At 34.7% G+C, this 26,914-nt stretch overlaps 2 long non-coding RNA genes across 2 annotated transcripts in view; one reads left to right on the top strand and one right to left on the bottom strand.

Annotated features, from left to right (window-relative positions):
• The window catches only part of LOC110260015 (uncharacterized), a 645,415-nt gene that overhangs the window by 570,247 nt on the left and 48,254 nt on the right, over positions 1–26,914 (top strand). Inside the window, exons 6-7 of the long non-coding RNA XR_014841967.1 lie at positions 295–345; positions 23,905–24,012. This is a non-coding gene — a long non-coding RNA (uncharacterized LOC110260015). The remainder of the gene's footprint in view (positions 1–294; positions 346–23,904; positions 24,013–26,914) is intronic.
• LOC146404806 (uncharacterized) overlaps positions 9,596–26,914 on the bottom strand; it is a 36,414-nt gene continuing 19,095 nt past the window's right edge. The window contains exons 4-5 of the long non-coding RNA XR_014841971.1: positions 13,491–13,584; positions 9,596–10,517 (exon numbers count right to left, since the gene is read on the bottom strand). This is a non-coding gene — a long non-coding RNA (uncharacterized LOC146404806). The remainder of the gene's footprint in view (positions 10,518–13,490; positions 13,585–26,914) is intronic.

The following is a 26,914-nucleotide window of genomic DNA, read 5'->3' as shown; positions in this document are numbered from 1 at the left end:
TTGTTCTGTGGGTTAAGGATCCGATGTTGCCGTGGGCTATGGTGTAATTCACAGATGCAGCTTGGATCCCACATTGCTGTGGCTGTGGTGTAGGCCAGCAGCTACAACTCCAATTCGACCCCTAGCCTGGGAACCTCCATATGCTGCAGCTGCAGCTCTACAAAGACAAAAAGAATTTCACCTCTAAATCTATTTAAGGGAATGTTTTGGTATTTGGAACATAATGTATCCTGAGATAGTTACTTTTAATGATTACTTCTCTGCCTTTGTCTCTATTTCCTTTGTCTCCATCAGTGAAGGAGTCATACTGTGGAATGAGGGTTGCTGGGCAGAGATCATAATCAGGTGAACCTTTATTACATCTTTAGTGTGGAACTATTTTTCTCTAAATATTGCTATAGGGAAAAAAAATCAATGGATATAAATAGAAAATGCTTAAGTATGAGAAAAAATAGACTTTGAGATGAAATGTACGGTTTGAAATATATGGTTCATAAAGAAAAATACTTAAAAGGTACGTATTACTGCTTCTGGGGCCTGAAAAAGATGAACCATGGGGTGTAATTGTTTTATGTTAACAATTTCTATCTTCTCACATTTGTAATTGCTTTATCTAATGTGAAAGGTAAGATCTTAATGTGATTAGACATTTGTTTGGGTGAACTGGAAAATGTTATATAAAGAAATGATAACACAAGGGTATAAGAAATGTACTACTTGAGAAAAGGCAGTAAGAGTTATATATTCCAGTGGTGCTGGGTCCCATGGTTCTTAATTTACATATGAATAATTAATATCCATACCCTGATAATGCCAGCTTCTGAGCATTACAGTCAGTATGAATTATGCAGAAAGACTTCAAAAATCCCTTTAATAGTCAGGGGAATTATCAACCTCTAAGGTATGTGGAAAATAAAAATCATTTGTGGTGAAAAATGAAATAAAAATAGGAAATCTGATTAAAAGCATTCAGGAAAGGAAAGTTTCTTGATCAACCGTCTTTTTTTTTTTTACTGTGTGCTTTATCTCTAGTAATTGTATCTCTATAATAGTAAAATTATAATAGCCTTCAGGAATATGAAGGGGCATGTGAGTTCCTGGAAGAAGAACATCGTGAAATTATATAAATTCCCAAACAGCAGAACAAATAGTAAGTAGTTTGGGGCAAACCCTCTGAGTTAGCTCAATAGATGAGTCATTTAACTTGAAGGAAGAAAGAATTAAAGTACATCAAGAGAGGAGGAAATTCATGGTTTGTCTTTTTTTAAGTTCTGTATCAAAGAAATAGAGACAATGATTCAATGTATTTAGAAGATTTTTTGGATAAGAGGATTTATGTCAGGACACTTACACCATAAAAATACCAGCATATGCTAAGATTAGCGCTGCTTGTGGCTCGCCCAGCATGTGGTAAGGTTTTCCCCCCTCTATCAGGCAGGAATGATTGCCCTTGATCAAGTTGGCCTAGAACTGGGAAAGAGCATGAATGTTAATTGAGGTTCAAATAAGTCATTTCATTTGAGGAGTTTCATGGAACCAATGTCAATGGCATTCATGGACTGTTCATTGCTGTGAAGTTTTAGAGACTCCTTGATGAGACTCAGTTTTTTTCATCTGTGTTTTTGCACTTCATTGAGTGGGCTTTCCTAAAACATAGCCCTCATCATCTGCAAGAAAATACAGCAACATAGTCCCTAGTTATACAACAATGTCCATTCTTACTGGTCCAAAATTGACAGTTAACATAAAGCTCCAGAGAATTAAGAAAAGTAACTAACTTTGGACAAATTACCTAAATTATCTTTATATTATCTTCCTCATCTATAAAATGGGAATAATAACCTATTTCCATATGGTTATTATAAGGATTGAATAAATAAATGCATGTAAATCACTCAGAATTAAATGAGTGAAGCAGCTTTTTTTCTCTTTTTTCTTTTTAGGGCCACGCCTGTAGCATATGGAAGTTCCCAGGCTAGGGGTTGCATTGGAGCTGCAGCTGCTGGCCTATACCACAGCCACAGCAATGTGGGATCCAAGCCACATCTGCAGTCTATACCATAGCTCATGGCAACACCAGATCCTTAACTTACTGAGCAAGACCAGGGATCAAACCTGTATCCTTGTGGATTTTAGTTATGTTCATTACTGCTAAGCCACAATGGGAACTCCCCAAGCAACTCTGTAAATATTAGCTAATATTAAGCATCATAATGATTTAAAGTTTAAACTGTGGATTCAGATTATCTTGATTTTATTCCATACTGGCCATGAGACCTTCCTAACTCTTGGTTTCCTATTAAAGTATCATCTACTTCAAAAGTTGCTAGGTATTAGAGTTCTCTTGTGGTGTAGCAGATTAAGGATCCAGCATTGTCACTCTAGCGGCTTGGGTCACTGCTATGGTGCAGGTTTGATCCCTGGCCCAGGAACTTCTGCATGCCACGAGCATAGCCAAAAAAAAAAAAAAAAAAAAAGTTGTCAGTTATAATACTTTGCAAAATTGCCAGTTCTCAATATTTTAGCAATCAAAAACATTGCCATTATTATTCTTGATATTTAATTAGATTTTTAATAATCATTATAAAATTTTATGTTTTTATCCATGGACATAAAAGCTCCAAGATGATATTCAGAGTAATAAAAAATAACTTAAGCATTTTTAATCTAAGGCCTTAACATCTTCCCAGCCATGAAGACATCAAATTCTTCAGAAGACCCAGAAAAGTGACAAACTTTTTTAATATATTTAGTGATGAGCTGTACTGGTTTTAACATGCAGAACTAAATTCTCTTAGTCTAAGAAAATGCCTATCCTGAAGCTTTGTTGGGCATAAACATGCAATTGGGAAAATACATATTTGTATTAATAAAATAAATATGAATAGAAAGAGCTACTTCAGGAAAAAGTTATTCTACTTACAATAGCTATGTATCTGTTTTGATGAAAGAAAATACCTAAATATAGTACTTTGACAGACATGCAGGATGATGAGGTACTTTTTTCTGTCTAGTATATTACAGATTGAGCTTAGTTGATCCATTACATTTGTGCCTGGATATAACCTGCCAGAAATAGATCAACTTCAACATCCTAAGACAAAATCAAATCATGAATGTGTTCTTCTGAGTTTTAGCTGATGAATTAATGGTAATGGATGAGGTGCCAGTAAATGTTTCATAATAACAAGATCAATCCCACTATGTTCTCATCATGCAAAAGTTGCAATGAAGAAGAGCTTCAAAACAAAAACGATAGTCAAAGATATGATTACTGATTATGTTTTAACCTATACTTCTAGATATCTTCACTGTCTTCCTAGATTATATAACACAATTATCCCCCAATAATTATATCTGGAGGACTCAATATCTCATCATCAGTTAATTAATGGAAGTTGGTAATTGGTCGTGGAATGACTTGAGTGAATCCAAAGTTGACCAGTATTTATAAATATATCAAAACTAAGATCATGTTTGTCCCCTTCACTAGTGCAGGGCTTTCCTACTGCATTGTCACACTCATGATATCAACTCAGCAGCTTTCTTTTGATTGTTCTTGGAGGAACCTCAAATGACAATCTGACTGAACCGGTTAAATATGCCTTCTTCAGTTTAACATGTTTAAGTTAATCATCCATGTGCCCTTAGTTTTTTAAATGTTTTTTAACTGACCCCAAGGCCTCATTTATATCTCAATTTTCCATATATGGCTTCTATTAGTTACAGTTCATAACTCTTATTCCTCATAGAAATCCAACCAATATTAAATGAGAGAAGATAAGGATATTTTTTACCAATAAAAATACATTCTTATTTCCTTTTTCTTCCTCATTTGTTCTTCCTTCTTGGCACTGACAACTGAGGAGGAAAGAGACGACCTTCCTCTCCTTGCTTTTTGCTGAGACTAAGAAGAAAAAGCTTTAAAACACTAGATGACAAATGTATGAATAGCTTGAGGCATCTACCTTACTCTCTACCTTTATTCAAGAAACTTAGGAGGTGAAGTCCTTTAGCGATCACCTGCACAAGTTAGGCCAAGAACAATTTAAAAAAAAAAACAAAACTTGAGCCTCATATAATCAGTGTATTCAGTTGGTCAGTTTCCTAGCTTTTCTGGCTTATTCCCCCATATTCCAGAATATTAATATTCAGAGGCTTTGTCCTAGGCTTTTTCCTCACCTTTTCACCCTCTTTTCTTGATTTTTAGTTTAAATTCAGAACACACTTTAAAATTAAGTTCTATCATTTATGTTGGCAAGAAATTACAACTGGTACATGACATCCAAACTAAAGTTACAAAATTTTTCTACAGAGACAAACCATGATTTCAAGAACCTGGAAGCCTAAGGACAATTACGGCTATGTATTTCTCCCAGTTTGTGAATTCATATGTCAAAGCTATTTTATAACAAATCAAATTCTGTAGGAGAAATACTCCAAGTTTTAAAGTATTGATTTTAATAATGAGTTATAAGCATCAGGAGTAGGCTTTTCTCTCTCTCTCGCATTGTTTTTTTTTTTTCCCTTTTATACACACTACATTTCCTCATTGCAATAAGCAGAGTTTGATTAACTATAGAAAAGTTGAGCTCCTGACTCTTCATTTACCCAGTATCATCAAGAAATGAGGTAAAGCTCAAAGGTTTAGAGTGAGGTTAGAAAGTTCTCAAAAAAGGAACCACACTAAGAGAAAGCTGATCCTCCTGCACCATATCTTTCTTTGCCTATTGGGCTCTTAGAAGATGTGGCAAACTGGTAGTACCAGCTGACTCAAGGGCCTTTTATTTAGAAGACAGAGTTCTGTGTCTCATGGGCCTTATGCAAAATGGCCTAACTGCTAAAGAATTCTGAAAAGGAATTTAATAAGCCAAGAAGTTTAAAGAGAAAAACTATCAAGAGCACATTAAACATTATCTGAGCAACCTTTTCCAAATGTGCTTGGATACTGAAATAACTCTGGACTGTCTCCATAGTTAATCAGGGCAAATAGTTGCTCGTCTTAGAGCCATCATTTCCTCATTTCTAAAGTCAGGAAAATAACATCTACCTTCTTGGGAATCATAAAATCTGTTAATTACCTGTCAATAGTAGAAAAAAATAGAGTCTCAAGAAGAGTAGGTTTTATGATTCACAAGGCAGTACAGACTTTAAGATTTTATCATCATTTACAGTGGAAACATTTAAAAAATATATTGAATATTGTCTTCTTAAACCAAATATGCTGGATGAAACAACTTTCTCGGTGGCTTGAGAGCACCTCTATTGCATATTCTAAGAGGATTGGTACTAAGATGTTTTAAAGTTCTTTAGGGTATTTTGCTCAACATCTTGGCTCTTAGCTGTGTCCAGAAGTTTCCAGAACTCTAACCTCCATACTAAATAACTCTGAATTTCCTTCTTTAGTGCCGATGCTACATTTAGCATTGATAAGGAAAGGCAGTTTCCATTCAAAGGCCTAAATAGGGCAGCACCTGTGGCATATGGAAATTCCCAAGCTAGAAGTCAAATCAGAGCTGTAGCTGCTGGCCTACGCCACAGTCACAACTCCAGATCCAAGCCACATCTGCAAACTACACCACAACTCATAGCAAAGCCAGATCCTTAACCCACTGAGCAAGGACAGGGATCAAACCTGCATCCTCATGGATACTGGTCAGTTTTGTTACCACTGAGCCACAGTGGGAACTTACAAATATACTTTATTTGGATAACTCCAGTACAGAGTGAAAAGTGATCTATGCTGGGAATAGGAAACAGTTGTATAGAAATAATTATAGTCTAAAAGAGAATTCTCAAATCCTGAGTTTTAATAAAAATGTGGATCAACATGGGAAATAAGAGATAGCCAAGAGCAAGTGATATGGTTTGGCATATGAGGTTAACTGAGAAAAAATAGAGGTCATAGACAAAGCAACTGAGTTAATGGCAGATGTTTTCAACCCTTCAGAAAGCATTTCAGACAAGAAATTCATAGCTAGAGGGACAATGTGTCAGAGGAATTTGAAGTTCATCCTAGACTCAAATGCTAAAACCCTTCAAAATATATATTTTGAGCTAAAGCTTGGGATACTAGAAATTTATTAGTTTGAGAAAGAAACTGAAGACAGGTGGCTCAGACAACATCAGAATTAAGATCACACCAGATGAAACAAATTAACCATGGAGTTGGGTTTCACATACTTGGCAATACCTGTATGTGATCTCACTGCCTAGTACCAAGAAGTTAGAGCCATGAAGAAAGGGGAGAGTAGAGTTCACATTTTGGTAGAAGACAAGGGATAAAACCATCACAGAAACTGTTGTGTTTCCCAACTGTTAAGGAAGAGGCCAGATAGATTCAAGACAAGGTTAAAGAGAGGACCAATCTCTGTAGATTGCTGCAATAAGTTAGTGCAATCTGATTACCTATCAAGAAAAATGTGTTTAATTATTTTTAGAAGCTGGTGGCAAAATAATTGACATAATTATAAATAATGGGATATTCCATGCTAATCTAGAGCTTTGTGTTAAAAACAACTTGTACTAAAGCATCTTTGTATTACAAACAACTTGAAGAAATCATTAAAAATAATCACAATTAGCATATATGTTACAGTGGGTGCTTGGAGGCAGATGTAGAAAACAGCAGCAAGCAAATGCCTGATTGGATTTCATGCTGAAGAAAGGGGAATGAAAAACCAAAATTTTGAATAGTTTAAATGTTCAGCTATGATTTATAATAATTAGAGAGAAGGCAAGTTCTGGGTACTCAGAGTATTAGTATTTTCATCTTTAATCTATAAAATGTTTTTCAGATAGAATAAGGAATTTAAGTTCTCATTGGTGAACTCTTTTACATTATTCAGTGAAGAGTCCTAATCAACCAACATTTATTTCTGAAACATTGTGTATATGCCTAATGCCAAGATAAATAATGTGAAAAGTAAGAGAGAACTGTGAGATACCAGCTGCTGCCTTTGAGTGGCTAATACTCTAGCTGGGGAGTCAAAACTGGTGTTATAAAATTATTGGAGTACACTAAATATTAGCAAATAAACTAGTGTGTAACATAAAACCAGAAGGAACTATAAATAGGGAGTGCTCAGGGTAGATAAGGAGGGACCTACTTCCATTGAAGGGGTAGACTGTGACTTGAGTATTGTCAGCAGATGTGTTCAAAGAGAAGTTTATTGGAAATACCATGTGAAGAGAAGTTACATGTTAAAAAAGCCCACTGGCAGGGAGTTCCCACTGTGGCTCAGTGGTGACAAACCTGACTAGTATTCTTGAGGAGTGGGTTTGATCCCTGGCCTCACTCAGTGGGGTAAGGATTCAGCATTACTGTGAGCTGTGGTTTAGGTCACAGACAGGGTTTAGGTCACAGATATGGCTTAGACCTGGCATTGCTTTGGCTGTGGCACAGGCCAGCAGCTGTAGCTCCAATTCAACCCCTAGCCTGGGAACTTGCATATACCACAGGTGAGACCCTAAAAACAAACAAACAAAAAAAAAACCCACAGGCAAAATAGGAATGTAATGAAAAGTGCACACTGTATTATTCTAAAAATATGACATTCAGAAAAAAGGTAAACGTATGGAAACAAAAAGATCAGTGGTTTTGGAGGGTGGGTGGAGAAATAAGCAGAGCAAAGAGGAATTTTTAGGGCAGCGATAACATTCTTTATAATATTATAATGATGGATATATGTTATCCATTTATCCAGATTCATTGAATGTATAATACCAAGAGTGAACCCTAAAGTAAACTATAGACTTTGGGCGATGATGATGTGTTAATTTCTGTATCCTCTCAATTTTGTTGTAAACTCAAAACTGCTCTAAAAAATTAAAGCATTGTTTTGAGTTCCCATTGTGGCTCAGTGGTTCACGAATCCGATAGGAACCATGAGGTTGTGGGTTCGATCTCTGGCCCCGCTCAGTGGGTTAAGGATCTGGTAGTGCCATGAGCTGTGGTGTAGCTTCCAGATGCAGCTTGGATGCCTGTTGCTGTGGCTGTGGCTATGGCCGGCGGCTACATCTCTAATTAGACCCCCTAGCCCGGGAACCTCCATATGCCATGGGTGCAGCTCTAGAAAAGACAAAAAAAAAAAAAGAGAGAGAGAGAGAGTGAGAGAGACAAAAATTAAAGCATTTTTTAAAAAGGAATATATTGGAAAATTCTTCCCATTTTGCTACAGAAATTATTAGAAATTATCAATTGTGCAGCTAAGCAAATGGATTTCAGAAAGTGTGCAGGTCCAGACTAATTGTTTAGGAAGCTTTACACTTTATGACCATCTCTGCTACATCACAAAGCTCAGAGAGTAGCACAAGTCCTCATTTACATTTTTACCACTTGGAATCAGGCAGTTTTCCAATAAACACTTCTTTCAAAGTGGAGCAACATTTCCACATTTCTAAATTAGTTTGTACAGTGGATTATACTCAAATTCAAAATATCTTAATGGAAAAAAAAATGGTTCAGGAAGCAACTGCAAAAATATAATTTGTAAACTATATCTAGGCAGCATTAAATTTTTCCTAAAGAAGGAAGTATTTCCACATTTCAGATGGGATAGGAGAGAGTGTTCAGGAGTTTGTAAGACATTATTTGAAAGACACATTTTTGGGGGAGTATCTGGTTTTGTGTTTTTTTTTTTTTTGGTCTTGGAAGCTCTAACATATTGGTATGAAGTTAACTTAGGAAAAAAAACACCATTCTTTCTCATTCCTTCTCTACTACCCCTAGTCATATATTCATGTATTCAACCAATTTCTATAAAATTAAGTTCTACCTTTCTCAAATTGGTAACTCTTTTATTTCACAAATATTGACTAAGCATCGTAGGGGAGTAAATTTTGCTGCACTAAAGTATGTCTGTTTTGCATGCATATAATTTTGAAATGAAGAAAATCAAGGCCCAAAAGACTTAGGAAGAGATTTTGGCCTTCTCCTTATCTGCCTAAAAGAATTTAGATAGAGGGCATGTTCTAATGATATCTGCAAAGAATATGGGCTAAGTGTGGTTGGCCTAGAAGTCAGAATCCACTCTGTGTCCCATAGGCTGTGCATAACCTGAAACATTTATTTAACAAAGTTCTGCTTTTCCATCTCCATGTGAATTGCCTTCCTCCTCTTTGAAGTCCCAAACCGATACCCTCAATCTCCCTTTTTACCTTTAGCTGGACATAATATTTAAGGCTTCATCCTTATTGGTAAGTTACTCAGATTTCCTGGATCTCTCCCATGTATATAGGAAATACAAATTTTATTCAATTTGTGTTTGTTTTTCTCCTATTAATTTGTCTCATGCCAGTTTAATTCTTATACCAGCCAGAAGCACCTAGAAGGGTAGAAGAAAGATTTTCTCCCCCTTCTCCAACAGTGTTCATACTGCACCACATTCATGATTTAATATCCTGAGGTAGATTTTACATCTGACATGAGGTTGATGTGTCTAGATCAAGGTAAGTTCCTGGTATACAGGATCCCGAACCTGTGGGTTTTATTCCTAGCTCTGTCACAGAAGAACATGTATTCTTGGCCAAATTACTTAACTTCTTGGAGTCTATTTCCATAGTAACACATGGAGCTAGATGACAGTAGGAGAAATTATGTATACAATTTTTTTTACTTTAATGAAATTGGTATTTCCACTCAAGTAAATTAACATTTCAGTGTTGAAACTTTAAAAAAAAAAAAAAAAAAAAGTTCAGCTGTGAATGCATAAAGTTGCTCAAGGAGTCCATCCATTGAAAAAACAAAATAAACAAGCAAAAAAATTTCTAATATTTGTGTACTCCTGCCAATAAAGAAACCTTAAAACTTTCTTTTAAAATGGCAATACGTATTTCATCACACCTGAAATTTGTTCAAAATGCTAGTAAGAAATCTTACAAAGTAATGGGAGTAGAATGGGCTTTTGGAAAAAATTTTTTAGAAAAGACATGCTACTATTTATTAAATTTTGAGCACTCTAAACTCAGTTATTTACCAAATGAATAATAAACCTGGCAATAATGAGTAATATATATTAAAATATTGAATCAAAAAGAATAAAATCTAGAAGAAAAAAAAATCATATTGGTTTTATAATATAGGTACAATTGGGATTTTATAAACGCAGAGAAGAAAGAGAAATTAATTCAAGGTGGTCAGATGAGTGACTTCACAAAATGCTAGGTACAGTTTGGCTTTCAAAATGTGGACAGATAATGATATGTGAGAAGAAAGAAAAAGGAAATATATCATACTGATACTTGCAAAAGAATGAAGGAAAAAAGGCATTCTGGTTAAGGAGTGGGGAAAGAGGATGAACAAAAATTACTTTGTAGGATGTGTGAATAACTTTTATTTTTCCTCAAGAAATAGACCCAATGTAAATGATTTTCTTATAGACTCATTCTTTGACATAAAGAAGAGTCATATGGTTTGAAAACAGTCATGTGGTTCTTGGGTGATCTCAGGAGGGATGAGGAAGGGCTCCGACCACATATTCTTCCTCTCTCACAGAAGACAGAGACTTCCTGAAATCCTGTCAGAGGAAAGAAGGAAGATGAACATTGTTCTACAATCCATGAAAATATAAAGGAGGAAAAAACAAAAAAACAAAAAAAAACTACAGCTCCCAGTGCTTTTTACTTTTATTCTTCTTTCACTTAATTTAAAGCTGTTACTTATTAGGAAACGCTTTAATACCCTCAAACTAAATGAAAATTCAAACCACTAGCCCCCTGATAGAGTTCATTGTTTCAAACAAGTGACTGCATCCTTTCAGTGGCTATTTTACTTCTTTGGAATGGAGCCAAGCCTGTCTGCTGCTTTGAGACTTCCTAGAAGGAAGAGGTCGGTGTGGGTTGACTAGACTTTTAGCCTTTGGCTCTTAACAGAGTCCACAGCCCATCCTGTGTTCTTTTCTTGAGGACTCACCAGCCTAAATTCCTTTGCTTTTATGAGACTGAAGCAACACATTAGTGACATTGCAATGATTTTTTTTCTTTTTTCCTGAGGCTTTAATGCACTACTGGTTCCATCTCAGATCCCTTTAACTAAATGCATCTGCAAATAATTGTTTTAAAGGATAGCCAGTTGTTTTGACAACTATAGGGGAAGGCTTTCAATAGAGCATTTTTAAATGTGGAGTTTGTAAAAAGCTAAGAGTGTTAGGCTTTGAAACTACATATAGTACTCAAGTCTACATGCTCTCCTGCTAAGTGGCTTATTATTTCAGCTATTGTGGATACAGGGATCAGATCACCTTTTGATTTATACTCTCATTATAATGGTATCATCTAGCCCTACCATGACTAAGTTCCTGGGTCTCTCTCTCTTCACTGTGGGAATTTCTGTTTAAAATGCCATTTCTTTTGGAAGCATGGCAGTTATGAATGTATTCATTAAGACTCTTGTATAAGTGCCTTTTTAAGAAATAGATAAGAATCAACTCTAAGGAAAAGACATCTCATTCTATGCTTATGGCATTTCCAAAAACAACTATGCTAACATCACCAACAAAGCAATTTTTTCTGTTAATGAAGAGGATGACTTCTAAAAATGCATGCTGATAGATACGCTTTTACTTGAGCTTAAAAATGCCTTCTAGAAAGAAGATTATCACTGCTGTTTCTCCTCCTTTCCTTCTAGGTGGGGCAAGACTTTCCCTTGACATCTGCAGTCCTATAAACTGAATGCTTGGGCCTTACTAGAGGCAACCAAGGGCAGCCATGCTGTGGAACATAGTCCTTTCTTCAGCTCCGCCAGCATCTCAGCAAATCTAGGGTGGGCAATGCTTAAGACAAGCCCAGTGTTATATTATCTCCTTTTTTAGCAGCTCTTAGCTCACCCTAAGGAGCAGGAGGTACTCTTAAATCACTATGTTTGTCATTGATTGGGAAATAGTAATACTGATAACACCAGTGACAGTGCCAGTAGTAGAAATAGCAATTGTTGTGGGTTTGGGACAGCAGCAACTCTGGCTTTTCATTTCTAGTGGAGGGACATTAGCTGATACTGGGAGTCTTTCTCCCCAGCTTACACTCACTCCTTCTCAGGAAAACAGGATAGTCTTATTTGAATGGAGAGTTTAGAAAAAAAGAACTGAGTAGGTGTGACTGGGAAGCATGTGGGCTCTCTTGCAGAGCCAACCTATTCATGGAATGAATGCATTCTGGTTCACTCTCCATTGTGTGTGAGGAGACTGCCCCTTTCAGGGAGCCATTGGCTGTCCAGGGTTTCACGAAGGAAACAAAATAATTCAGGAACAGAATATCATCTTAACTGTGGATCTCAAGCCACATTTTCCAGTCAGTTTATCAGTAGTGTTCAGATCTCCATTTGACTCTGCGTTTACCTTTTAATTGATTCTGGCCCAAGGGAAAGAACTAGAATATTATTTATGTGCATCTAAAGCCCTATCAATGATAGTATCCAAAACTGATATTTACAGGCCGTTGACTGTGTTTTGGATACCGTAATGAATACTCAGTATTTAGTATAATGACCAATTATTCAGACTGGAAATAGAAAAGCTGGGTTCATATCATGTATTCTATCATTTGCAAATATATAACCTCTTCGTTCCTTATTTTTCCCATCTGAAAAATAGGAATTATACTCATAGGATTATTGTGAAAATTCAATGTATTTTACGTCATAAGCTTAGAAAAATGCTCAGCACATAATAAATGCCTAATGGTATTAACTAGCATTCCTCTCTATAACCCACTAAAGTAGGTATTTAATGTGTCTTAATTTTACAGATGTGGAAACTGAAACTCAGAAAAGTTAAATATATTTCTCAGGAAGAGCTCACAGTTGGTAAATGGAATAGCTAGGGATTTGAAACCAGATCTAGCTAACTGTAGTGCTTTGATCCAACCTCTGTATATTGTTCTCAGTAGGGATATTAAGATAGAACTCTATGAATTAGAAAAAAAATGGGAAGAGGAAGAAAAGATCCCTTCTTCTATCTCATTTTTCCATTAAAAAAATACATAAATATCCACTGTTTCACATTGTTGCAATCTTCCTTGCAAGATCTTTAGTTAATATTGTCCTTTCTTAGTATCTTTATACAATCAAATATCTGCAAACACATTTTAAGAATTGCTTACTTTAAAACTGTCACTAAAGCTGAATGATATTTGTAAAAAGTTTCCATTCGTAAAACAGAAATACTTACTCCTTCCTTCTCCCACCAATATGAGAAAAGTCTTAGGTATATTTAGAAGCATTTTAGTTGGAAAATTGCAAGTTTGGCATTGCTGCTTTTTAAACAATGACAACAAAGATCTTTTAAGTAATGTAAAATAAATCTTGATAAGTTCATTTAATGAATTTTCTCTGTTTACTCAAAGCCCCCATTTGGGTCCGATTCGTTGGAATCAGCATTTTTCTATCCAGGCTTTCTTTTTGGTGATACATTATTTCCAGTTTAGTGGTACATTTTAAGGCCAAAAATAGTTTTAAATGAAGGGATATGACATAGAATTATGGAAAATGGTCTTACCACAGAAGTAATCCTCTCACTGTAAAATCACTGTGACTGTGTCCAGTCCTAATTCACAATGAAATGGATTGGCTCAATCTTCTCTTTCCACCTACTGGATTGTAGAGGTAAGAAAGAGAATTATAGAAGGCTGAATGATGGCTATGAGTAATTTTCTTCTCTAGCAGTCACGGGAAAAAATCCATATGAGGCTGAAAGAAAACATAGGTCAGTTGGAGTCTGGAGACAATTCTGAGGGACCACAGAGAACCATTTGGACAAAATGGTCAACTCAGTAGTAAAAGCAGAGATATTCACCAACAACCTAGCTGTCCAGTCTAGTTGTTTGACATATTTTTGAGGAAACATTGACAAATTGTACATGATTTGCTCTAGGTTTGGTGTGATTTATTTTTGACAGTTCATATACATGTAGGAAACTTCATGTCCTCTATGATATTTCCAACAGTATCTATGTAGCCCTCTCCAATATACGGAGGAATGGGGAGAACAAAGTTGCTTAACTGAGGAAGGGCTTGGCAGAAAGCAGCAGCTCTCCTAACTCTTGATACCAGCTTTTACTCACATGAAGGCCTGAGCCTCTAACTCTGAAGCCAAAAGTAAAAGGTTGTCACCAAAAGTAGACAGGTGGCTTGTCCAAGCTTATTAAATATGTCTATATCTGACAGTAATTGTTTCTATTATTTATCCTTACCCGAATGATAAGGACTTCTTAATTAGTGCCTGAGAAAGTAAATGAGGATTTAATTGACAGAAACAGTATGCACAATTCTGCTATAATGAAGTCAGTCTTGTAATGAAGCATAAGCCAGTTTATTACTCTACCCAAATGCAAACTACTAAATTGCTGCAATGGACACTTTTTTTGAATTTCATCCCTCACCATTCTAAACAGTGTTGGCGGGCATACCATATATGAAATTTCCTTGATATATTCTTAATTTCAGCTTGTACATTCTTTTCATAAAGTTTTCTACAAGGATAACACTGAAAAGACTTAGTGAATAAGGAGAGGTTGACATTCCTGCTTCTAAAAGGATTATGGTTCATACTTGAGGATATGGAGCAGGAAAGCCAAATCATTCTGCAAAGTTATGAAAAACTAAGCCATGTTTATAAAGACAGCCAGAAAGCAAAAAATTAATGAAGCCAAAAAGAAGCCTCAAGAGAAAGAGAAATATTTAAAGAAAAGACTAACTTTGAGGGTTTTTCCCCATTGTATGGGGCTTTCTTCTCTCCGACAGAATTCTCTACTCGCAACCTTCTTGAGAGAAGGCTGTTTACCTCTGGTAGGTTATTGCAAGCTCTGGTTCCCTAGCCTTCAGCGCCCCAAAACTTACAATAGGGGATAACAAACATAAACAGCACTTACTTGTCTTTATCTTCTTTACTTACTCCTGAGGCTCAGTGAGCATGTGTCTTTGTAAATACCAATGTGTTTCTAGCTCCCTTTTCCACTTATTGATTGTAATAACCTCATACGTTATCCTATTCTCTCATCTATAGCATAATGCAAAATGCCATTTTAAACTCTATCATTTCATGAATGGTTCCTCATTGATATGGCAATATGACTTCTATACAAATGTATTATTAATTCAGTTTACATTTCTGTTGTACTACAGCATATACAGGGCATGTATTTGCTAAGCCTAAAAAAGCCTATTAAAAAGTGATTGTATGGTCTGTGTTTAACAATCTGGAGAGTAAAGAAAGGATCACAACTCACTTGCTTTACAGAGAGTTGATATTTCTCCCATTCTAGGTGCTGCTGATGTGAAGAACAAAATGTTGATGCAACTGAATGTAAAAATATCCAGATGCTTTTCCTAATATGATAGTTTTCAGAGTGTTAGATCTAAAGGACGTCTTATAAATTGCTTAATCTAGTTAGCTTAGTCTTCTCTTTTTTTATGTGAAGAGTCAGAAATCAGATATTTAGTGCTTTGATCAAGATTGCAAATTGTTAATTGAAGATCCATAATTAGTTCTTCAGCCTTCTTTATCTTTATGGCTAATATAGAAATCTATTTTCTTCTAATAATGATATTTTTCTCATAGATATATGTATTTTTCAATTTAGAGATTTTAAAACACAAGTTAGTGATAATCTTATCTTTCAGATACAAACAGCATTTTTGGTCTATATTGCTCGAGTATTTTCCTTATATAAATATATACATATTCCATGTTTATAATTTAGTGTTTTGTCAAGTTGAGACTTTGTTCTTAATTGCATGATGTTGATTTGTCTTGACTATGACAAAATTGAATGCAAGAGAAGACTTTGCCTTATTTTGATGAATCTGAAGTTATTTTGCATAAATATAAGACCATTCAAAAAATATAATGTCAAATAATATATTATGTAGATTTTTCTTATGTAGAAGCCCCAAATAATCTGAACAGGAATAGGAAGTCTTGATCTTCACCCATTGGTCCTTCTCATGCTGGGCTTCAAAAACATCTGAGTGACTCTAAGGCTCTGAGAACTTGAGCCATCACAACGGTGGGGTGAGGGGTGGGGAGGCGGTTCCCTAGTTGGTGCATGTTAATGATACTTTCAGACCCCGTTCTGTACTTTTTCATAAAAGTTCTACTCTTTTACTATACTTGCTTTGTATGAAAAGGTGGTGCTGAAACTGAGCTTGGCCTGTAACCACAGTCAGCTTCTGTTGTCAAGGATAATGAGGCAGTTTCTTCTACAGGGTGTGTGACAGTTACAGACAGAAAAATATAGATTCTGTGAAAGCAAATCCTTCTAGATCAAAGCTGGCAAATTCCATAATTTTAACTTATTTTGCCACAACATTCCAGTAAGACTAATAAAATGTGGTGTTGCACACCCACTGATGCCTGATCTTGAAAGGATGTGGCCCTAAAATGGATCATGGGACAATTTTTTAAATTATATCATTGATTCATTGTATCATAAAGCAGCTGCTTTAAATAGATGGAATCTGCCTTCCATAGGACTATTTAGAATGTTTGCAGAAACTATTAAAAAGCTATTTTAAACAGTAGTTAAAGCTAGCTCTCTTGCTCCCATGTCTAATTGTTACTTTAACAGCTTTCCCATGAATTACCAATGCCTGGTAAATATTCTTAAATCCACATATAATTAAAAGGGAAGCAATATTACAAATCTGGACCCCCTAAATCCTGCATTTTCATGGGCATTAATCAAATTAAAACTGATGACATTTTATTATAATAAGTAAAAAATAAAATCAATTAACAACAATGAAGAATCTGTATTCTATAGGTTTGAGAGGTAAGTGGAAATATGTAACCAGGGAACCAATCAGTTTAGGTAAGTCAAAAAGTATCCATACCTGAGGATCAAGGCATATATTTTCTTATAGCATTTAAATTAGGAAATAAAGGCGAAAAAAAAGCATGTCTTATAAAGGTTCTATGGCTGATTTATCCTCTGTACTTACAGCATGACTTTCTCCTGGAAAAGAAAACACTTTGTTAAATTTATCTCAAACTCACCACCAGACCAGAGAGGAAAGACGCAATGCAAATGAAGAAATTAGTCCCTGAGAAGACCCTAGAATAGAAGTCATAGGTTCTGATGAGATTGGGAATGTTCAAGGTAGTGTGGCTGTAGACTAAACCATAGATTATGACTCCCAATTAATTCTCCATATTTCTTCATATCACCAAAGCCCTGTAAACATTTTGAATCTAAAAAAAATAATCTATTAAAAAGCAGTTGGCTCAAAACCCCAGTGAAAAAACACTTCTTTTTCTAGTTTCTTTAGTGTTTTTATTTAATGTTGAAAAATTATTATTATTTTTGAAAATTTTTAAATTTTTAAAAAATATAAAAATAAGTTACTGGTAATCATGTTCAGTGGAATGGATGGAGATCAAAATAACAGATAATAATCGTAGTTGGCAGGGATGTGGAGAAATGGGAACTCTCAGACGCTGCTGGTACAAACATAAAATGGTGCAACTGCTTTAGAAAATAATTTGATAGGTTCTCTAAATGTGAAACAGAGTTACCAGAAGACTCAATAGCTCCATTCTGAGATAGGTAATCAAGAGAAATAAAAATATATTTATATAAAATCTTATTTACAAATGTTCACGGCATTAATTATAATAGCCAAAAAAAGTGAAAACAATCCAACTATTTATCAACTGATGTGGTATATCCACACAGTAGAATATTATTCAGCCATAAAAAGGATGTAGTACTGACATGTGCTAAAATATGGATGAATTTTTAAAACACTTATGCTAAGTGAAAAAATTCAGTCACAAGAAAACACATATTGTATGAATCAATTTATATGAAGTATCCAGAGTAGAAAATTCTGTAGAGACAGATTAGTGGTTGCCTTGGTTCCAAGGAGCTTAAGAGAAAAAAGGAAGTGACTCCTAATAAGTATAGAGTTTCTTTTGAACCTCAAAATTGATTGTAATGATGATTGTACAACTCTGAATATATGTTAATAAACCACTGAATCGCACATTTTAAATGGATTAATTCTGTGGTATGCAAATTATATCTCATAAAGCTGTTTTTATTTTATTTATTTATTTTTTGTCTTTTTGCCATTTCTTGGGCCGCTCCTGTGACATATGGAGATTCCCAGGCTAGGGGTTGAATCGGAGCTGTAGCTGCCAGCCTACGCCAGAGCCACAGCAATGCAGGATCCGAGCCGCATCTGCGACCTACACCACAGCTCACGGCAACACTGGATCCTTGACCCACTGAGCAAGGGCAGGGATCGAACCCGCAACCTCATGGTTCGGATTTGTTAAACACTGCGCCACGACGGGAACTCCTCATAAAGCTGTTTTTAAAAAGTAGTTGATATTATCTAAGTAATTACCCATTTCTTCTACATGTTTTAATTTAATTGGAAAACAACAAACTCAGGATTCATTAACTGTATTACTAAAATCAGAGACTCCTTAAATTGACAGTTATATTTTCTTCACATTGTCTCTAGTTAATACCATAACCCTGTGATTAAAAATCAAAGTAATTTTAGCAACCACTCAGATTGTTCCAGAAATTAAGATATTTAGCATCATGAAGACAGAATGGGACTATTTTCTCCCATTCTGTAAGTACCATATGATAACACTTATATCTGTAATCTAATATATGGCACAAATGAATCTTTTCACAGAAAAGAAAATCATGGACTTGGAGAATAGACTTGTGGTTGCCAAGGGGGAAGGGGAGAGAGTGGGAGGGACTGGGAGTTTGGAGTTAAGAGGTGCAGAATGTTGCCTTCGGGATGGATTAGTAATGGAATCCTGCTGTGTAGCACTGGGAACTCTGTCTAGTCAATTATGATGGAACACATAATGTGAGAAAAAAGAATGTATACATGTATGTATAACTGGGTCACCATGCTGTACAGCAGAAAAAAAAATATATATATATAAAGAATTTTTTTAAAAAATGACAGAATGGGGAAGAAAACTCCAGCCTAACATTAAAATGTGACATTGTGTATATCTCTTAAGTTGGCTTGGAGACATTTTCCTCCCAAAGTTCTTTAAAAATAATAATGATAAAAAGAAGGAGAAGAGAGGTTTTTTGTTTAGATGCCCAGTTGGTTTATTTTATCATAACCTTACACCATCTCTAAAGCTACAATTTTGCACCATAAAGTCCAAGTGCTATTTGTGAACAGATAGCCAAGTTTCCATCCAGGAGTAAAAGTGATTGACATATCTACAGCTTATTGCCAATGTACTTTAAATAACTGGAATATTAGAATTGATTAGGATTTCTGCAAGAAGAATGGTCACCATAATCTTTTCAGAAAATGTATGGTTATAGGTTGAAACATCAAAAACAACTATTATATTGTGGATTGTTTTCTGAATGTTTAAAATCCATAAGTACCCTTGTTCAGCATGAATTTAAAAGTTAAAAACAAAATATATTTTTCTATTGGATTGAACAAAATAAATATGAATAACTGTTGAAAAGTAGTAAGTTTTATGCTTAAAATAAGAAGATGGAGATGCAAAAGTATAACCACAGGATTTGAATAGTAATTTTTGCCTATATGACCTTGGACAACATATTTAAACTTCTATTGGAGTTCCCATTGTGGCTCGGCAGTAATGAACCCAAATAGTATCCATGAGATCATGGATATGATCCCTGGCCCCATTTGTGGGTTAAAGATCTGGCATTGCTGTGAGCTGCGATGTACATCACAGATGTGGCTTAGATCTGGCATTGCTGTGGCTGTGGTGTAGGCAAGAGGCCGCAGCTGCAGCTCCAATTTGACCCAAAGTCTGGGAACTTCCATATGCTGCAGGTGTGTCCTTAAAAAGCAGGGTGAGGGAGAACCCTTTACCCTATTCTTCATGTGCAAGATTGGATTGGTAGTAGTATTTACCTTAAAAGTATCTGATAAAATGCCAAATGAACCTAAATAGCCAACATTAAACCCTCTATAATGGTCACTAAAGTTAACAGAACCTCCATTCAAATTATGCTAACAGAATTGAGACCAGTATTTGTTTATCTCTTCATACCAACAGCAGAGATAGGACAGCCATCTAGAATAATAAACATACTCTTAATAGTGTGAGATAAACTTGAAACTGCAAAGTTTGAAAAATTCATAAAGATATTGGCCAAAGGGTAGATGAACCTCTTCTAAGAGAAACAAAAAGATGGCAAGTCAAAGTGTTCCTTTAATCTTTCAAGATATTTAAACCCTACTTAATCCTTTGGGTGCCTTTTTGAATGCATCTGAGTTAAAAAAGGAGGGAATCTGTGGTTATAGAGCATGAATCCTTATAAAAGTTCAATTCAAAGTCAAGACTAGTATTAAATAGAGCAACTCAAAGTAACAAATGATATGTCCTACTTATGTACATTTTTATTAAATAAGAAGTGTCTACATCTTCATTATAGAAGAAAGGCCATAGAAAAATTTTTAATGGTTAATAATCAAAGAAAAAATTATGAAAAAAGTTCAAAAGTACAAATTATTCCCCTTTCCAAACATTTTCAAGTATATTTTTGCTGAGGAAGATGTCAAGTGGTATTTGATAAATAAACCCTTCCTTATATCATCATCAAAATGAAATGCCAGGTCAGATTGTAGGGTTATATATTTAGAAGAAAATGTAAATATATATTACTTGATATAAAGGTAGAAAAAATTTTTAAGTGAAAAAATAAAGGGAAAAATCATTTAAAAATACAAAAATTACGCTATACAGGGCATACCTCATTTTATTGTACTTCACAGATGCTGTATTTTTTTACAAATTGAAAGTTTGGGGAATGCTGCATCAAACAACTCTGTGGGCTCCATCTTTTCAACAGCATTTGTTCATTTTATGTCTTTGTTTCACATTTTTGTAGTTCTTGCAACATTTCAAACTTTTTCATTATTATTATATTTGTTATAGTGATCTGTGATTAGTGATTTTTGATGATACTACCGTGATTCACTGAAGGCTCAGATGATGGCTAGAATTTTTCAGCAATGAAATACTTTTAATTAAAATATGCACTTTTTTTAGACATAAGCTATTGCACACTTAATAGACTATATTAGAGAATAAACATAACTTTTACAATGTACCAGGAAACTAAAAATTCATGTGACTCACTTTATTGGAGTGGTCTGGGACTGTACCCACAATATCTCCAAGTAATCCTATGCAAACCTGTACAATTTAAAAAATATTCCAGGAGTGCCTTTTGTGGCTCAGCGGGTTGCAGACCTGGCTAGTATTCATGAGGATGTGGGTTCAATCCCTGACCTCGCTTAGTGGATTAAGGATCTGGTGTTGCCAGGAGATGTGGTGTAAGTCCCAGACATGGCTCAGCTCGCCTGTTGCTGTGGCTGCAGCTCCAATTTGACTCCTAGCTTGGGAACTTCCATATGCTGCAGGTGCAGCCCTAAAATAGCAAAAAAAAAAAAAAAAAAAAAAAGGACAAATACCAATATGCAGAAAATTACTTCCAACGTTTATCACAGAAAATGTGTTAATATTGAAAATGTATTGGAATTTTATGAATCAATTACAATTACAGAAGGTGGATAAAGAAAAAAATTACAAAAAGAAAATACAAATGGTTACTACACACAAAATATTTAAACTTATCAATAACAAAGTCTTGAAATGAAAGTTGCTGTATAATTAGCAAAGATGTATTTTTAAATGAAAACATATATAATTTAAAATGATTTCCTGTCATGCTCAGTGGTTAATGAACCTGACTAGCATCCAGGAGGACGCAGTTTTGATCCCTGGCCTCGCTCAGTGGGCTAAGGATCTGGCATTGCCATGAGCTCTGGTGTAGGTTGCAGAGGCGGCTCGGATTCCAAGTTGCTGTGGCTCTGGCGTAGGCCAACAGCAACAGCTTCGATTGGACCCCTAGCCTGGAAACCTCCATATGCCACAGGTATGGCCCTAAAAAAAGACAAAAAGACAATAATAATAATAATAATCTAAAATAATGTGAGAAGGTAGCCATGGGCTAAACTTTTAACAACTTTATAGAAATATAATTCACATTCCATAAAGTTCAACCATTTGCATATAATTAAATGGTTTTTAGTATATTCAGAAATGTAGTCAGCCATTGCCACAGTCAGTTTTAGAACATTTTCATCATGTCTAGTACCATTTAGCTATACCTACATGTCTGCTGTTTCCACCCCGAAGACTTAAGCAACTAATATTCTATTTCCTATCTCTATAAATTTCCCTGTTCTGGATTTTCACAAGATTGGAATCATGTAGTATATGGCTTTTGTGATTGGCTTCTTTCACTTAGCATAATGTTTTCAAGGTTCACTTATTTGTAGCATGTATCAGTATTTCATTCCTTTGTATACCTGTATAATATTCCACTGTATGGATATACTACATTTGTTTACACATTCACCTGTTGCTAAATGTTTTTGATGTATTGTCTCCCTTAATTCTGTATAGAATCCTAAGAGGTTTACCCATTTATTAATTAAATTTTCGTTATTATTATTTTTAATAGTTATTTCCCCAATAAAGATTTTTTTTCTACTGTACAGCATGGTGACCCAGTTACACATACATACCCATTTAAATTATTGGAAAATTGAAGTAACTTAGAACATCTTCCTGCATTAGTAAATGGAGCTGCTTGGATTTAATTGCATACTGCCTGTTTATAGAACAGTAACTCTATTCTCCATCAACTTAAGCATGTTTATCTTAGATGGACCAATAATTCTACTTACAGGAATTATTCAGAAGAAAATAATCAGACATTTATAGAAATATTAATGTCAACAATTACTTATTATATCCTTTATTGAAGTGAAAATTTAAGCATAACTTACTGTATAACTGTGGACTTGTTAAATTATGGTACATCAATATTATGGAATATTATGCAGCTATACAAAATAAGTAGAGTTTTTAAAAAATAATATAGAAAATTGAAGAGATCATAGTCTTAAGTGTCTAAGTACAGATTGTAAAATACTGTGTATAGTTATCTACAGCAGAATTTAATATTTACGTGTTCATGATATATAAAGTAGGTATAATAATAATACCAACTTTAAGAGGATGTTGGGAAGGTTGAATGTGTTAATATATGCAATTTTTTTAGAGTTGTATATATAGATAAATGTGTCTACATGTGTTTATGCACACATATACATATTTATGTAACTGTTATACATACACATATGTACAAATACCGAAGGATAAATCAATGCACCCAAAAATTCTGAATGGAAATTATGGGTGGTCTTGATGTTTTTTATAGTTTTCTCTGTTTTAGCCTATCTATTCTATAAGAAACCCCAAAAGGTTAAAGTGTGTGGAAAGAAATGTCTTAAAGTAGTGCAGCAAGAAAACAAAGAGAAACATTTTGTTCAATTTTGTTTCCTTAAGATTGAGGGGCAGAGTAACCACTTGGGTTCAAGAATGTGAAGCAGGCAATGTAAAAATCATTCTTGCACTCCATCTAACCTACATCCTTAAGTGTGAAAAAGGGATTTCTGTTTATAGAACTGGGCTTGTTTTGAAAAGGAGATTACCAAAATGATCCTAATAGAAAGCAGATGCTTAGCAGTCTTGAAATGAACAGTAGAATATGTGGCAGGATATTTTTGCCACTGTCAGATGTTTCTTATCAACCCCCCACCTAGCTAAGCACCAGTTAGACTGGGGAAGAGCCTGCAAAACTACTTTCTTCCCAGGAGACAGTTTGTTGACATGTCAGTTGCAGAGGAAAGTTTTCTGAAATCACTCATACCTCTTCTTTTTAATAGCCCATACTTAATTAACACTATTCCTCTTTCCATTTCAAACCAATATAAGACAGCTGTCAAGAGCTAATTTAACTTGCCCTAAGTAATATTTTATTAGAAACTAAAAGCTTTTACATTACTTTTGCATCCTGCAGATACAGAGGGGGAAAAAGCCTCCTAAGAGGAATTCATTTTAACATACCCACCTGAAGAGCCAACACCATCAAAGGAAGCACTGTAACTGTTCAGACTTCGGTGGACAGGTACTACTTCTTTTCTAAGTATATTTTTACAGATTTTTTTTCTCTGATTATAAAATTAATACGAGTATACAATTCCTTATCTGAAATTCAAAAATAAATAAATCTCTGAAAATGAAAAGAGCCCATTTTGTAACAAAAGTTGACCTGGCCTGAACTGACAAAAAGCTGTATCAGTTCACTTATTGTGACTATCCACAGAGTTTCTTGTAAAGCACTCATGTCTTTGAAGAGGCTTTCTCAGACTTACTGAAGGTATATCCTAATATAAAGTATACCTGCCATATAAACATCTCCAAATTTAAAAATTTATTAAAAATTTAATAAATTAAATTTTATTTAATCATAAATAATGAAATATTATATAATATATTGTATCATATTTAACTAAACCTGTTTTTTAGGGTATTTAGATTGTTTTAGCATGGTTACACTATAACAGCACTTTGTTAAATACCCTTATAAGCATATATCATTACTTTCATAGGATAGACTTCAATTTGGGTTTCTAGGTAAGAGAAGATAATTATATTCAATTTTGATAAATATTATTCACACTGCCTTACAGAAGCACAATGCTAATTTACATCTTCAGCTAGAGTGTGAAACAGTGCTCACTTTCCCATACCATCACCAGCACTGAGTATTAAAAATCTTTTAAATATTTATCGTAAGCAAACATAGACCAAAAAATTTTTTAGTTTTTACTATACTATTATTACCTAGGAGGCCTGAATATATTGGACAACAAAGTAATCTAAGGAGATAACAAGATAGCCTATTTCCTAGTCTGTACAATTTTTTTAAAAAGCAGAAGTCTATTTTAATTGATTATTAAGTAATATATTACTTTTCATTAGGCTTTTAAAACAAGGGAATCAGTGATGAAGACCTGTGTGTCCAATCTTTTTAATAGCCAGAATTCAAAATGGAGTAATATGTTAGGAATTTTTTCAGAATATACTAGAAATACTACCTCCTATTTGTACAACAAAATTAATTCATTCTAATAAAAGGGAAGTGTGCATATGGGGTGGGAGATAGCTGTGGTATATTGAAAGGATAAGTGATCACTAGGTAAGAGGAACTGATTGAAGACATTATTCCAGAATTTATTTACTTTTTCACCTTGGTAAATTTGCTTTACTTCCTACATATCTGGGACTTTTTTATAGGTAAAATTGGAATAATTTAAATAATATAAAAAGTATTGTGAGGATTAAGTGAATCATAATATGTGAAATCAATAAGTATAACCTGAAAAAATAAGTGCATGATAGTTGGACTTGAGTAAAAATGAGTTCTCGTGATTCTATCAATTTATTCAACATATATTTTTGTGTGCTTACTTATTATTGTTCTAGTATTCATCTCTTTTGACTCTATTCTGTAAAACACTCTTGTGAAAATACAAGTTCTGTTCAAATTACTGCCCCATCAGCCATTTAATGACCTGTCCATTCTTTAAATTCCTCACTTCCCAAGCAGAGATTTTTAATACTTACTTCAAAGAGTGATTGTAAAAATTAAGTGATGTAATGCATTTAAAGTACTAAAAGTGGTGCACATAGTCGGTGCTCAACCATTTGTGAGTGTTGTTAAGGTCAGATTTCCCATCTACTGCTTTACCCAGAGCTGAAGCCATTCAATATAAATTTATTTCCCTTTTTCCTTTTCTCATTGGTTCATAATCAAAGGGACTTTTCTCTCTCTCTCTCTCTTTTTTTTTTTTTTTTGCTTTTTAGGGCCACACTCATAGCATATGGAGGTTCCCAGCCTAGGGGTCAAATTGGAGCTACAGTTTACGGCCTATGCCACAACCACAGCAACACCAGATCCAAGCTGCATCTGCAACCTACACCATAGCTCACAGCAACACCAGATACTTAACCCACTGAGCTAGGCCAGGGATCGAACCTACAACCTAGTCGGATTCGTATCTGCTGCGCCATGACAGGAACTCCCAAAGGGACATTTGTTACCTGGCTAGTCACTGCATGAGTGTGCAGGACCCACTAGAAGGTCTGAATGACAAGGAGAGAGTTAATCAGCTAAACCAATTTCCACACTTAGCCCAAAATAAAACAAACAAAAAAACAAATGCATGTATATTACTGTGAACAATTCATTCCTTAATGCAAATAATGAAAATATGAAAAATAATGAAATATAAAGAGACTATGAAGAAATGTGTCATGATTATCAGAAAATCCCAAGTAGAAACTTCACTGAAGAAATAAAGCAATTATTTTAAAAATATCTACTCTTCCCACTAAACAAAAATGAATTTTAAAAGCCTATACTTCTAATAAAGTACTTTTCTCTCCAAGGGTAATCTAAGATTCATAATTACATAATTGTAATTTTTTTAAGAAGATGTAATTCTAAGTCAGTAATGTTCAAGCCTGTTAATTTTAAAGTGCTGAATTTTTATAATGTTGTGTCTCTTATTCATAATGACTGCATATTTGCCAACTATTATTTTATACTCTAAAACCGTGGTCATTGATATTTAAAGAGCCATGACTATATCATCAAATAAAGCACATATTTGCTCAATTACCTGGTAAGCTTGAGTGCACAATGACATTCAATCTAAATCATTAAAGCAAGAGAACAGTACAGTGATTCTAGCTTTCAGACATCTTTAAAATTTGGGTTAGCTATCATCATGGAAAAAAACAAAGTCCCAATTTATTTATGGAAATATGACCCTTGAAAAGGTCAGGGGTGAGTCCCTGAGGAATCACTTGCTCAACTAGTTTGGTAAATTGTTTTTACCCTTTTACTTTCTCATTCTGATCCACAATGGGACCAGTTCATAGGACAAAATGGCACTAACACGGACTGTCTCTACAGCTTTAACAGAAGAGAGACAGATGACTGAGCTGGCAGGAAAGCCATT

This window comes from Sus scrofa, chromosome 3, assembly GCF_054392235.1.
Source record: "Sus scrofa isolate SSC_HxYL_T2T_F1_AM1 chromosome 3, Sscrofa_HxYL_maternal_Yorkshire_Landrace_v2.0, whole genome shotgun sequence".
NCBI classification, from domain to species: Eukaryota; Metazoa; Chordata; class Mammalia; order Artiodactyla; family Suidae; genus Sus; species Sus scrofa.
Note: the sequence above shows the minus strand (reverse complement) of the source record. Positions and strands in the feature narration are given on the sequence as shown.